The sequence below is a fragment of the Triturus cristatus genome, chromosome 10 (genome assembly GCF_964204655.1).
Source record: "Triturus cristatus chromosome 10, aTriCri1.1, whole genome shotgun sequence".
Classification (NCBI taxonomy): Eukaryota; Metazoa; Chordata; class Amphibia; order Caudata; family Salamandridae; genus Triturus; species Triturus cristatus.
In genome coordinates, this window is record NC_140593.1 from 857,104,828 (window position 1) to 857,119,248 (window position 14,421).

General features: G+C 47.4%; 10 non-coding genes across 10 annotated transcripts; all 10 read right to left on the bottom strand.

The window, feature by feature from the left end:
* Window positions 1-815: 815 nt before the first annotated feature.
* TRNAV-AAC (transfer RNA valine (anticodon AAC)) lies at window positions 816-888 on the bottom strand. The gene has a single exon. It is a non-coding gene; the product is annotated as a tRNA-Val (tRNA).
* An 898-nt stretch (window positions 889-1,786) lies between these two features.
* On the bottom strand, window positions 1,787-1,859 carry TRNAV-UAC (transfer RNA valine (anticodon UAC)). Its single transcript has one exon. It is a non-coding gene; the product is annotated as a tRNA-Val (tRNA).
* A 5,091-nt stretch (window positions 1,860-6,950) lies between these two features.
* TRNAP-AGG (transfer RNA proline (anticodon AGG)) lies at window positions 6,951-7,022 on the bottom strand. The gene has a single exon. It is a non-coding gene; the product is annotated as a tRNA-Pro (tRNA).
* A 441-nt stretch (window positions 7,023-7,463) lies between these two features.
* TRNAV-UAC (transfer RNA valine (anticodon UAC)) lies at window positions 7,464-7,536 on the bottom strand. The gene has a single exon. It is a non-coding gene; the product is annotated as a tRNA-Val (tRNA).
* Window positions 7,537-7,921: 385 nt separating this feature from the next.
* On the bottom strand, window positions 7,922-7,993 carry TRNAP-CGG (transfer RNA proline (anticodon CGG)). The gene has a single exon. It is a non-coding gene; the product is annotated as a tRNA-Pro (tRNA).
* Window positions 7,994-9,782: 1,789 nt separating this feature from the next.
* TRNAP-AGG (transfer RNA proline (anticodon AGG)) lies at window positions 9,783-9,854 on the bottom strand. Its single transcript has one exon. It is a non-coding gene; the product is annotated as a tRNA-Pro (tRNA).
* A 441-nt stretch (window positions 9,855-10,295) lies between these two features.
* TRNAV-UAC (transfer RNA valine (anticodon UAC)) lies at window positions 10,296-10,368 on the bottom strand. Its single transcript has one exon. It is a non-coding gene; the product is annotated as a tRNA-Val (tRNA).
* Window positions 10,369-10,753: 385 nt separating this feature from the next.
* On the bottom strand, window positions 10,754-10,825 carry TRNAP-CGG (transfer RNA proline (anticodon CGG)). The gene has a single exon. It is a non-coding gene; the product is annotated as a tRNA-Pro (tRNA).
* A 1,337-nt stretch (window positions 10,826-12,162) lies between these two features.
* On the bottom strand, window positions 12,163-12,235 carry TRNAV-AAC (transfer RNA valine (anticodon AAC)). Its single transcript has one exon. It is a non-coding gene; the product is annotated as a tRNA-Val (tRNA).
* Window positions 12,236-13,133: 898 nt separating this feature from the next.
* TRNAV-UAC (transfer RNA valine (anticodon UAC)) lies at window positions 13,134-13,206 on the bottom strand. The gene has a single exon. It is a non-coding gene; the product is annotated as a tRNA-Val (tRNA).
* Window positions 13,207-14,421: the final 1,215 nt, after the last annotated feature.

Sequence of the window (14,421 nt, forward strand, 5' to 3'; positions counted from 1 at the left end):
GTGTACTGCCTACTCCCAGCTACCTCTCTGTCGTCCTTATGTAAATTAAAATTCGCAAGGGGGGACCAATGACAATCTGCTCCTCCCACATAACCAGGAAGCCCTGTTGAACATGTCTGCCTGTGTTGTTGCAGGGACAGTGCCTTCTCCGCCCAAAAGGTGGCAGGAGAGCCTCACAACAAAGATGGGATCAACTGCTTAATGAGAAACCAGCACGGCAGTTTGTGTGATGGAGTGCAAATTTAACGGAAGGTGTGCCTGAGGTGTCCCTTCCAGGAATACATGGAATTGTGATTGAGGGCCCAGCCTGATCGTTGGTGGATTTCTCGTCATATGTTACAGGTCCGTGCAATGATTGTGGTGTGTGGGGAATGCACTGCAAAAAACAGGACGATTTAAGGGTGTAAAAGAAACCTGTCAGAAGTGGGATTAGAACCCACGCCTCCATGAGGAGACCAGAAGTCTCAGTTGCACTGAAGATCAAGCTCTCTTGAGTCTGGCACCTTAGACCACTCATCCATCCTGACAGCCCTGGGTGTGCACAGATCTGACTCTTCTGACTGCACCTGCCAATGTTTGCACTTACAACGTTCACAGCAATGTCACAAGTGTAAAGACCCCACAATACAACATGGCATGACAAAAAAAAAGCTAGGCCCAAGAGCGACCACTGATGGATGCGGATTACTTTGTTTCGTCTTGCAAAAGAAAAGGAAGTTTCCCACGGCTCGCTGGGTTCAAGGACCGCCTCTTCTTAAGCTTGCATTGAGATAATAAGGTTTTAGAGGGTGCACATAAAAGCAGCTCATGCACAGTGTTTCTGCCCGGTCTCGAACCGGGGACCTTTCGCGTGTTAGGCGAACGTGATGACCACTACACTACAGAAACTCACTTGCTGTGTTTTACTGTTAGAGCAAGGTTCCTCTCAAGGATTCTCTCTACTTCTATTCTGCTGTATCAGCAGCCACTCAGAAAGCGAGGAGCAAGTATGAAAACTGCAGAGATATCAGCCAACATGCTTGCAATTAGACGTATTAAAATTGACTTATGCAGGCATCGACAGACAAATATCTGATGCCTAAATGCCAGCAAGTACAGCTTGGGAAAGCATCACCTGGGACACACACAGACTAAGCATGAAGGCAGAAAAAGCATGGTGATCCATGTTTCTTATGCGGTTCAAAATATTTTGTGCAACAATGCGGCGAGTGTAATGAGAAATAGTCAGGCATTGTGAGCTTTGAGTAGGATTCGTATGTTTACCTCTGAAAAAGGGCTGGTCCGGGATTTGAACCCGGGACCTCTCGCACCCTAAGCGAGAATCATACCCCTAGACCAACGAGCCTAGGCACACAAGAGTCGCCTTTCGCACCGGCTCCGGGGGTTATTGGCAGTGAGTTAGTGAATGCTTCACCCAAAGCAAGCAACTGCACATGCTGCTCTCTTCTGCAATATGGTTGCTGTCTTTTCCATGGCCGTCATCGAACAACAAATGAAAATGCCTCTATCCTTCAGACATTTTGTTTGTTCTAGGTGTATGCTCTCGGTGAGGTCAATAAAACCATTTCTGCTCTCATGCCTTGCTTTCATGAAGTAGGCCCAACCTTCAGTACACAAGGACGTGCAAACGAATAGCGCAAACTATCGTCACTTCTCTTTTTGAGCTGTCACTGATGCCCCTGGAGCACAGTACGTCACGCTGGTGAGGGATAGACAGCTTCCATTATCTCAGCTTTCCTATAAGTTGAGAGAGTAAATGCAAACTGTGTGAAAAACAGAAAGCTGCTGTTTCTGGCCGGTCTCGAACCAGGGACCTTTCGCGTGTAAAGCGAACGTGATAACCACTACACTACAGAAACAGACACGCTTGCAGGAATCTTCTTGGCATGTAGTGGGCTGGAATGCACAGACCAAGGGCCAATGTCCATGAAGCTCAAAGTTGGACCCTCCTTACCCGATCTCTTTCTTTGGAAGAAAGGAACGAGGACCACTTTTATTCCAAAAGGCCATTTTAAAACCATACCTGAAACCACACTAGAAAAACACTTTGCATTTAATTTTCCTACACTGATGGTCCACCCCAGAAAAGCAGTTGCAAAGAAGTCCGGCACTGAAATTCTATACGCCAAAAGTGGGAAATAGCGTAGAGGGAAAGGAACTTTCTCACCATACACGGCGTCTTATAGCATTGAAAAGAAGAAATGGCCCTATATAATAAGCAGCCTAAAAATAATTCCACAGCATGGGCTCGTCCGGGATTTGAACCCGGGACCTCTCGCACCCGAAGCGAGAATCATAACCCTAGACCAACGAGCCTGATTCCCCAGTCGGCATTTTAAGCAATTTCTTATGCGTCTTTCAGAAACAAAGTAGGGCTATTTGGCTGCTCTCTCTCTATGTGAACCACACAAAGTCATGTTTTCTCTCAAGGTGTTGTTTTTTTCACTCTTGCAAGGAAGGGATCAGTCGATAGCCTAGCTGCCAGAGAGCAGAAAAAAGGCGCTGATGAGAACTGCAGGCACTTTCTGGCACTTGTACTCCTCTGCAAGTCCTGGACACTTGCCCCATAGACTTCCACCCCAGATGCAAGGGAGGGCCTGCCAATTCTTGCTCCTAAGACAGAGGCATTTGATTCTTGGATTCAAACACGCTCACTCAGCGCTCGATCAGGCTCGATCAAGCGAGATTTATATGAGTGGCTCGCAGGACTGAAACACTCACCTGGGAGCCCCAGGGTGGCTGAATTCCCAGTATGGCCATTTTTGGGCAAGTCACCTCCTTTCCTCCTGCCTCAATCTAGAATTGGCTGCAAATCACAAGATAGAGTTCAATGTCCGTGTGTACTGCCTACTCCCAGCTACCTCTCTGTCGTCCTTATGTAAATTAAAATTCGCAAGGGGGGACCAATGACAATCTGCTCCTCCCACATAACCAGGAAGCCCTGTTGAACATGTCTGCCTGTGTTGTTGCAGGGACAGTGCCTTCTCCGCCCAAAAGGTGGCAGGAGAGCCTCACAACAAAGATGGGATCAACTGCTTGATGAGAAACCAGCACGGCAGTTTGTGTGATGGAGTGCAAATTTAACGGAAGGTGTGCCTGAGGTGTCCCTTCCAGGAATACATGGAATTGTGATTGAGGGCCCAGCCTGATCGTGGGTGGATTTCTCATCATATGTTACAGGTCCGTGCAAAGATTGTGGTGTGTGGGGAATGCACTGCAAAAAACAGGATGATTTAAGGGTGTAAAAGAAGCCTGTCAGAAGTGGGATTTGAACCCACGCCTCCATGAGGAGACCAGAAGTCTCAGTTGCACTGAAGATCAAGCTCTCTTGCATCTGGCGCCTTAGACCACTCGGCTATCCTGACAGCCCTGGGTGTGCACAGATCTGACTCTTCTGACTGCACCTGCCAATGTTTGCACTTACAACGTTCACAGCAATGTCACAAGTGTAAAGACCCCACAATGCAACATGGCATGACAAAAGAAAAGCTAGGCACAAGAGCGACCACTGATGGATGCGGATTACTTTGTTTCGTCTTGCAAAAGTAAAGGAAGTTTCCCACGGCTCGCTGGGTTCAAGGACCGCCTCTTCTTAAGCTTGCATTGAGATAATAAGGTTTTAGAGGGTGCACATAAAAGCAGCTCATGCACAGTGTTTCTGCCCGGTCTCGAACCTGGGACCTTTCGCGTGTTAGGCGAACGTGATGACCACTACACTACAGAAACTCACTTGCTGTGTTTTACTGTTAGAGCAAGGTTCCTCTCAAGGATTTTCTCTACTTCTATTCTGCTGTATCAGCAGCCACTCAGAAAGCGAGGAGCAAGTGTGAAAACTGCAGAGATATCAGCCAACATGCTTGCAATTAGACGTATTAAAAATTGACTTATGCATGCATCGACAGACAAATATCTGATGCCTAAATGCCAGCAAGTACAGCTTGGGAAAGCATCACCTGGGACACACACAGACTAAGCATGAAGGCAGAAAAAGCATGGTGATCCATGTTTCTTATGAGGTTCAAAATATTTTGTGCAACAATGCGGCGAGTGTAATGAGAAATAGTCAGGCATTGTGAGCTTTGAGTAGGATTCGTATGTTTACCTCTGAAAAAGGGCTGGTCCGGGATTTGAACCCGGGACCTCTCGCACCCTAAGCGAGAATCATACCCCTAGACCAACGAGCCTAGGCACACAAGAGTCGCCTTTCGCACCGGCTCCGGGGGTTATTGGCAGTGAGTTAGTGAATGCTTCACCCAAAGCAAGCAACTGCACATGCTGCTCTCTTCTGCAATATGGTTGCTGTCTTTTCCATGGCCGTCATCGAACAAGAAATGAAAATGCCTCTATCCTTCAGACATTTTGTTTGTTCTAGGTGTATGCTCTCGGTGAGGTCAATAAAACCATTTCTGCTCTCATGCCTTGCTTTCATGAAGTAGGCCCAACCTTCAGTACACAAGGACGTGCAAACGAATAGCGCAAACTATCGTCACTTCTCTTTTTGAGCTGTCACTGATGCCCCTGGAGCACAGTACGTCACGCCGGTGAGGGATATACAGCTTCCATTATCTCAGCTTTCCTATAAGTTGAGAGAGTAAATGCAAACTGTGTGAAAAACAGAAAGCTGCTGTTTCTGGCCGGTCTCGAACCAGGGACCTTTCGCGTGTAAAGCAAACGTGATAACCACTACACTACAGAAACAGACACGCTTGCAGGAATCTTCTTGGCATGTAGTGGGCTGGAATGCACAGACCAAGGGCCAATGTCCATGAAGCTCAAAGTTGGACCCTCCTTACCCGATCTCTTTCTTTGGAAGAAAGGAACGAGGACCACTTTTATTCCAAAAGGCGATTTTAAAACCATACCTGAAACCACACTAGAAAAACACTTTGCATTTAATTTTCCTACACTGATGGTCCACCCCAGAAAAGCAGTTGCAAAGAAGTCCGACACTGAAATTCTATACGCCAAAAGTGGGAAATAGCGTAGAGGGAAAGGAACTTTCTCACCATACACGGCGTCTTATAGCATTGAAAAGAAGAAATGGCCCTATATAATAAGCAGCCTAAAAATAATTCCACAGCATGGGCTCGTCCGGGATTTGAACCCAGGACTTCTCGCACCCGAAGCGAGAATCATAACCCTAGACCAACGAGCCTGATTCCCCAGTCGGCATTTTAAGCAATTTCTTATGCGTCTTTCAGAAACAAAGTAGGGCTATTTGGCTGCTCTCTCTCTATGTGAACCACACAAAGTCATGTTTTCTCTCAAGGTGTTGTTTTTTTCACTCTTGCAAGGAAGGGATCAGTCGATAGCCTAGCTGCCAGAGAGCAGAAAAAAGGCGCTGATGAGAACTGCAGGCACTTTCTGGCACTTGTACTCCTCTGCAAGTCCTGGACACTTGCCCCATAGATTTCCACCCCAGATGCAAGGGAGGGCCTGCCAATTCTTTCTCCTAAGACAGAGGCATTTGATTCTTGGATTCAAACACGCTCACTCAGCGCTCGATCAGGCTCGATCAAGCGAGATTTATATGAGTGGCTCGCAGGACTGAAACACTCACCTGGGAGCCCCAGGGTGGCTGAATTCCCAGTATGGCCATTTTGGGCAAGTCACCTCCTTTCCTCCTGCCTCAATCTAGAATTGGCTGCAAATCACAAGATAGAGTTCAATGTCCGTGTGTACTGCCTACTCCCAGCTACCTCTCTGTCGTCCTTATGTAAATTAAAATTCGCAAGGGGGGACCAATGACAATCTGCTCCTCCCACATAACCAGGAAGCCCTGTTGAACATGTCTGCCTGTGTTGTTGCAGGGACAGTGCCTTCTCCGCCCAAAAGGTGGCAGGAGAGCCTCACAACAAAGATGGGATCAACTGCTTGATGAGAAACCAGCACGGCAGTTTGTGTGATGGAGTGCAAATTTAACGGAAGGTGTGCCTGAGGTGTCCCTTCCAGGAATACATGGAATTGTGATTGAGGGCCCAGCCTGATCGTGGGTGGATTTCTCATCATATGTTACAGGTCCGTGCAAAGATTGTGGTGTGTGGGGAATGCACTGCAAAAAACAGGACGATTTAAGGGTGTAAAAGAAGCCTGTCAGAAGTGGGATTTGAACCCACGCCTCCATGAGGAGACCAGAAGTCTCAGTTGCACTGAAGATCAAGCTCTCTTGCATCTGGCGCCTTAGACCACTCGGCTATCCTGACAGCCCTGGGTGTGCACAGATCTGACTCTTCTGACTGCACCTGCCAATGTTTGCACTTACAACGTTCACAGCAATGTCACAAGTGTAAAGACCCCACAATGCAACATGGCATGACAAAAAAAAAGCTAGGCACAAGAGCGACCACTGATGGATGCGGATTACTTTGTTTCGTCTTGCAAAAGTAAAGGAAGTTTCCCACGGCTCGCTGGGTTCAAGGACCGCCTCTTCTTAAGCTTGCATTGAGATAATAAGGTTTTAGAGGGTGCACATAAAAGCAGCTCATGCACAGTGTTTCTGCCCGGTCTCGAACCTGGGACCTTTCGCGTGTTAGGCGAACGTGATGACCACTACACTACAGAAACTCACTTGCTGTGTTTTACTGTTAGAGCAAGGTTCCTCTCAAGGATTCTCTCTACTTCTATTCTGCTGTATCAGCAGCCACTCAGAAAGCGAGGAGCAAGTGTGAAAACTGCAGAGATATCAGCCAACATGCTTGCAATTAGACGTATTAAAAATTGACTTATGCATGCATCGACAGACAAATATCTGATGCCTAAATGCCAGCAAGTACAGCTTGGGAATGCATCACCTGGGACACACACAGACTAAGCATGAAGGCAGAAAAAGAATGGTGATCCATGTTTCTTATGAGGTTCAAAATATTTTGTGCAACAATGCGGGGAGTGTAATGAGAAATAGTCAGGCATTGTGAGTTGTGAGTAGGATTCGTATGTTTACCTCTGAAAAAGGGCTCGTCCGGGATTTGAACCCGGGACCTCTCACACCCTAAGCGAGAATCATACCCCTAGACCAACGAGCCGAGGCACACAAGAGTCGCCTTTCGCACCGGCTCCGGGGGTTATTGGCAGCGAGTTAGTGAATGCTTCACCCAAAGCAAGCAACTGCACATGCTGCTCTCTTCTGCAATATGGTTGCTGTCTTTTCCATGGCCGTCATCGAACAAGAAATGAAAATGCCTCTATCCTTCAGACATTTTGTTTGTTCTAGGTGTATGCTCTCGGTGAGGTCAATAAAACCATTTCTGCTCTCATGCCTTGCTTTCATGAAGTAGGCCCAACCTTCAGTACACAAGGACGTGCAAACGAATAGCGCAAACTATCGTCACTTCTCTTTTTGAGCTGTCACTGATGCCCCTGGAGCACAGTACGTCACGCTGGTGAGGGATAGACAGCTTCCATTATCTCAGCTTTCCTATAAGTTGAGAGAGTAAATGCAAACTGTGTGAAAAACAGAAAGCTGCTGTTTCTGCCCGGTCTCGAACCAGGGACCTTTCGCGTGTAAAGCGAACGTGATAACCACTACACTACAGAAACAGACACGCTTGCAGGAATCTTCTTGGCATGTAGTGGGCTGGAATGAACAGACCAAGGGCCAATGTCCATGAAGCTCAAAGTTGGACCCTCCTTACCCGATCTCTTTCTTTGGAAGAAAGGAACGAGGACCACTTTTATTCCAAAAGGCGATTTTAAAACCATACCTGAAACCACACTAGAAAAACACTTTGCATTTAATTTTCCTACACTGAGGGTCCACCCCAGAAAAGCAGTTGCAAAGAAGTCCGGCACTGAAATTCTATACGCCAAAAGTGGGAAATAGCGTAGAGGGAAAGGAACTTTCTCACCATACACGGCGTCTGATAGCATTGAAAAGAAGAAATGGCCCTATATAATAAGCAGCCTAAAAATAATTCCACAGCATGGGCTCGTCCGGGATTTGAACCCGGGACCTCTCGCACCCGAAGCGAGAATCATACCCCTAGACCAACGAGCCTGATTCCCCAGTTGCCATTTTAAGCAATTTCTGATGCGTCTTTCAGAAACAAAGCAGGGCTATTTGGCTGCTCTCTCTCTATGTGAACCACACAAAGTCATGTTTTCTCTCAAGGTGTTGTTTTTTTCACTCTTGCAAGGAAGGGATCAGTCGATAGCCTAGCTGCCAGAGAGCAGAAAAAAGGCGCTGATGAGAACTGCAGGCACTTTCTGGCACTTGTACTCCTTTGCAAGTCCTGGACACTTGCCCCATAGACTTCCACCCCAGATGCAAGGGAGGGCCTGCCAATTCTTGCTCCTAAGACAGAGGCATTTGATTCTTGGATTCAAACACGCTCACTCAGCGCTCGATCAGGCTCGATCAAGCGAGATTTATATGAGTGGCTCACAGGACTGAAACACTCACCTGGGAGCCCCAGGGTGGCTGAATTCCCAGTATGGCCATTTTTGGGCAAGTCACCTCCTTTCCTCCTGCCTCAATCTAGAATTGGCTGCAAATCACAAGATAGAGTTCAATGTCCGTGTGTACTGCCTACTCCCAGCTACCTCTCTGTCGTCCTTATGTAAATTAAAATTCGCAAGGGGGGACCAATGACAATCTGCTCCTCCCACATAACCAGGAAGCCCTGTTGAACATGTCTGCCTGTGTTGTTGCAGGGACAGTGCCTTCTCCGCCCAAAAGGTGGCAGGAGAGCCTCACAACAAAGATGGGATCAACTGCTTGATGAGAAACCAGCACGGCAGTTTGTGTGATGGAGTGCAAATTTAACGGAAGGTGTGCCTGAGGTGTCCCTTCCAGGAATACATGGAATTGTGATTGAGGGCCCAGCCTGATCGTGGGTGGATTTCTCATCATATGTTACAGGTCCGTGCAAAGATTGTGGTGTGTGGGGAATGCACTGCAAAAAACAGGACGATTTAAGGGTGTAAAAGAAGCCTGTCAGAAGTGGGATTTGAACCCACGCCTCCATGAGGAGACCAGAAGTCTCAGTTGCACTGAAGATCAAGCTCTCTTGCATCTGGCGCCTTAGACCACTCGGCTATCCTGACAGCCCTGGGTGTGCACAGATCTAACTCTTCTGACTGCACCTGCCAATGTTTGCACTTACAACGTTCACAGCAATGTCACAAGTGTAAAGACCCCACAATGCAACATGGCATGACAAAAGAAAAGCTAGGCACAAGAGCGACCACTGATGGATGCGGATTACTTTGTTTCGTCTTGCAAAAGTAAAGGAAGTTTCCCACGGCTCGCTGGGTTCAAGGACCGCCTCTTCTTAAGCTTGCATTGAGATAATAAGGTTTTAGAGGGTGCACATAAAAGCAGCTCATGCACAGTGTTTCTGCCCGGTCTCGAACCTGGGACCTTTCGCGTGTTAGGCGAACGTGATGACCACTACACTACAGAAACTCACTTGCTGTGTTTTACTGTTAGAGCAAGGTTCCTCTCAAGGATTTTCTCTACTTCTATTCTGCTGTATCAGCAGCCACTCAGAAAGCGAGGAGCAAGTGTGAAAACTGCAGAGATATCAGCCAACATGCTTGCAATTAGACGTATTAAAAATTGACTTATGCATGCATCGACAGACAAATATCTGATGCCTAAATGCCAGCAAGTACAGCTTGGGAAAGCATCACCTGGGACACACACAGACTAAGCATGAAGGCAGAAAAAGCATGGTGATCCATGTTTCTTATGAGGTTCAAAATATTTTGTGCAACAATGCGGGGAGTGTAATGAGAAATAGTCAGGCATTGTGAGTAGGATTCGTATGTTTACCTCTGAAAAAGGGCTCGTCCGGGATTTGAACCCGGGACCTCTCGCACCCTAAGCGAGAATCATACCCCTAGACCAACGAGCCGAGGCACACAAGAGTCGCCTTTCGCACCGGCTCCGGGGGTTATTGGCAGCGAGTTAGTGAATGCTTCACCCAAAGCAAGCAACTGCACATGCTGCTCTCTTCTGCAATATGGTTGCTGTCTTTTCCATGGCCGTCATCGAACAAGAAATGAAAATGCCTCTATCCTTCAGACATTTTGTTTGTTCTAGGTGTATGCTCTCGGTGAGGTCAATAAAACCATTTCTGCTCTCATGCCTTGCTTTCATGAAGTAGGCCCAACCTTCAGTACACAAGGACGTGCAAACGAATAGCGCAAACTATCGTCACTTCTCTTTTTGAGCTGTCACTGATGCCCCTGGAGCACAGTACGTCACGCTGGTGAGGGATAGACAGCTTCCATTATCTCAGCTTTCCTATAAGTTGAGAGAGTAAATGCAAACTGTGTGAAAAACAGAAAGCTGCTGTTTCTGCCCGGTCTCGAACCAGGGACCTTTCGCGTGTAAAGCGAACGTGATAACCACTACACTACAGAAACAGACACGCTTGCAGGAATCTTCTTGGCATGTAGTGGGCTGGAATGAACAGACCAAGGGCCAATGTCCATGAAGCTCAAAGTTGGACCCTCCTTACCCGATCTCTTTCTTTGGAAGAAAGGAACGAGGACCACTTTTATTCCAAAAGGCGATTTTAAAACCATACCTGAAACCACACTAGAAAAACACTTTGCATTTAATTTTCCTACACTGATGGTCCACCCCAGAAAAGCAGTTGCAAAGAAGTCCGGCACTGAAATTCTATACGCCAAAAGTGGGAAATAGCGTAGAGGGAAAGGAACTTTCTCACCATACACGGCGTCTTATAGCATTGAAAAGAAGAAATGGCCCTATATAATAAGCAGCCTAAAAATAATTCCACAGCATGGGCTCGTCCGGGATTTGAACCCGGGACCTCTCGCACCCGAAGCGAGAATCATACCCCTAGACCAACGAGCCTGATTCCCCAGTTGGCATTTTAAGCAATTTCTGATGCGTCTTTCAGAAACAAAGCAGGGCTATTTGGCTGCTCTCTCTCTATGTGAACCACACAAAGTCATGTTTTCTCTCAAGGTGTTGTTTTTTTCACTCTTGCAAGGAAGGGATCAGTCGATATCCTAGCTGCCAGAGAGCAGAAAAAAGGCGCTGATGAGAACTGCAGGCACTTTCTGGCACTTGTACTCCTCTGCAAGTCCTGGACACTTGCCCCATGGACTTCCACCCCAGATGCAAGGGAGGGCCTGCCAATTCTTGCTCCTAAGACAGAGGCATTTGATTCTTGGATTCAAACACGCTCAGTCAGCGCTCGATCAGGCTCGATCAGGCGAGATTTATATGAGTGGCTCGCAGGACTGAAACACTCACCTGGGAGCCCCAGGGTGGCTGAATTCTCAGTATGGCCATTTTTGGGCAAGTCACCTCCTTTCCTCCTGCCTCAATCTAGAATTGGCTGCAAATCACAAGATAGAGTTCAATGTCCGTGTGTACTGCCTACTCCCAGCTACCTCTCTGTCGTCCTTATGTAAATTAAAATTCGCAAGGGGGGACCAATGACAATCTGCTCCTCCCACATAACCAGGAAGCCCTGTTGAACATGTCTGCCTGTGTTGTTGCAGGGACAGTGCCTTCTCCGCCCAAAAGGTGGCAGGAGAGCCTCACAACAAAGATGGGATCAACTGCTTAATGAGAAACCAGCACGGCAGTTTGTGTGATGGAGTGCAAATTTAACGGAAGGTGTGCCTGAGGTGTCCCTTCCAGGAATACATGGAATTGTGATTGAGGGCCCAGCCTGATCGTTGGTGGATTTCTCGTCATATGTTACAGGTCCGTGCAATGATTGTGGTGTGTGGGGAATGCACTGCAAAAAACAGGACGATTTAAGGGTGTAAAAGAAACCTGTCAGAAGTGGGATTTGAACCCACGCCTCCATGAGGAGACCAGAAGTCTCAGTTGCACTGAAGATCAAGCTCTCTTGAGTCTGGCACCTTAGACCACTCAGCCATCCTGACAGCCTTGGGTGTGCACAGATCTGACTCTTCTGACTGCACCTGCCAATGTTTGCACTTACAACGTTCACAGCAATGTCACAAGTGTAAAGACCCCACAATACAACATGGCATGACAAAAAAAAAGCTAGGCCCAAGAGCGACCACTGATGGATGCGGATTACTTTGTTTCGTCTTGCAAAAGAAAAGGAAGTTTCCCACGGCTCGCTGGGTTCAAGGACCACCTCTTCTTAAGCTTGCATTGAGATAATAAGGTTTTAGAGGGTGCACATAAAAGCAGCTCATGCACAGTGTTTCTGCCCGGTCTCGAACCGGGGACCTTTCGCGTGTTAGGCGAACGCGATGACCACTACACTACAGAAACTCACTTGCTGTGTTTTACTGTTAGAGCAAGGTTCCTCTCAAGGATTCTCTCTACTTCTATTCTGCTGTATCAGCAGCCACTCAGAAAGCGAGGAGCAAGTATGAAAACTGCAGAGATATCAGCCAACATGCTTGCAATTAGACGTATTAAAATTGACTTATGCAGGCATCGACAGACAAATATCTGATGCCTAAATGCCAGCAAGTACAGCTTGGGAAAGCATCACCTGGGACACACACAGACTAAGCATGAAGGCAGAAAAAGCATGGTGATCCATGTTTCTTATGAGGTTCAAAATATTTTGTGCAACAATGCGGCGAGTGTAATGAGAAATAGTCAGGCATTGTGAGCTTTGAGTAGGATTCGTATGTTTACCTCTGAAAAAGGGCTGGTCCGGGATTTGAACCCGGGACCTCTCGCACCCTAAGCGAGAATCATACCCCTAGACCAACGAGCCTAGGCACACAAGAGTCGCCTTTCGCACCGGCTCCGGGGGTTATTGGCAGTGAGTTAGTGAATGCTTCACCCAAAGCAAGCAACTGCACATGCTGCTCTCTTCTGCAATATGGTTGCTGTCTTTTCCATGGCCGTCATCGAACAAGAAATGAAAATGCCTCTATCCTTCAGACATTTTGTTTGTTCTAGGTGTATGCTCTCGGTGAGGTCAATAAAACCATTTCTGCTCTCATGCCTTGCTTTCATGAAGTAGGCCCAACCTTCAGTACACAAGGACGTGCAAACGAATAGCGCAAACTATCGTCACTTCTCTTTTTGAGCTGTCACTGATGCCCCTGGAGCACAGTACGTCACGCTGGTGAGGGATAGACAGCTTCCATTATCTCAGCTTTCCTATAAGTTGAGAGAGTAAATGCAAACTGTGTGAAAAACAGAAAGCTGCTGTTTCTGGCCGGTCTCGAACCAGGGACCTTTCGCGTGTAAAGCGAACGTGATAACCACTACACTACAGAAACAGACACGCTTGCAGGAATCTTCTTGGCATGTAGTGGGCTGGAATGCACAGACCAAGGGCCAATGTCCATGAAGCTCAAAGTTGGACCCTCCTTACCCGATCTCTTTCTTTGGAAGAAAGGAACGAGGACCACTTTTATTCCAAAAGGCGATTTTAAAACCATACCTGAAACCACACTAGAAAAACACTTTGCATTTAATTTTCCTACACTGATGGTCCACCCCAGAAAAGCAGTTGCAAAGAAGTCCGGCACTGAAATTCTATACGCCAAAAGTGGGAAATAGCGTAGAGGGAAAGGAACTTTCTCACCATACACGGCGTCTTATAGCATTGAAAAGAAGAAATGGCCCTATATAATAAGCAGCCTAAAAATAATTCCACAGCATGGGCTCGTCCGGGATTTGAACCCGGGACCTCTCGCACCCGAAGCGAGAATCATAACCCTAGACCAACGAGCCTGATTCCCCAGTAGGCATTTTAAGCAATTTCTTATGCGTCTTTCAGAAACAAAGTAGGGCTATTTGGCTGCTCTCTCTCTATGTGAACCACACAAAGTCATGTTTTCTCTCAAGGTGTTGTTTTTTTCACTCTTGCAAGGAAGGGATCAGTCGATAGCCTAGCTGCCAGAGAGCAGAAAAAAGGCGCTGATGAGAACTGCAGGCACTTTCTGGCACTTGTACTCCTCTGCAAGTCCTGGACACTTGCCCCATAGACTTCCACCCCAGATGCAAGGGAGGGCCTGCCAATTCTTGCTCCTAAGACAGAGGCATTTGATTCTTGGATTCAAACACGCTCACTCAGCGCTCGATCAGGCTCGATCAAGCGAGATTTATATGAGTGGCTCGCAGGACTGAAACACTCACCTGGGAGCCCCAGGGTGGCTGAATTCCCAGTATGGCCATTTTTGGGCAAGTCACCTCCTTTCCTCCTGCCTCAATCTAGAATTGGCTGCAAATCACAAGATAGAGTTCAATGTCCGTGTGTACTGCCTACTCCCAGCTACCTCTCTGTCGTCCTTATGTAAATTAAAATTCGCAAGGGGGGACCAATGACAATCTGCTCCTCCCACATAACCAGGAAGCCCTGTTGAACATGTCTGCCTGTGTTGTTGCAGGGACAGTGCCTTCTCCGCCCAAAAGGTGGCAGGAGAGCCTCACAACAAAGATGGGATCAACTGCTTGATGAGAAACCAGCACGGCAGTTTGTGTGATGGAGT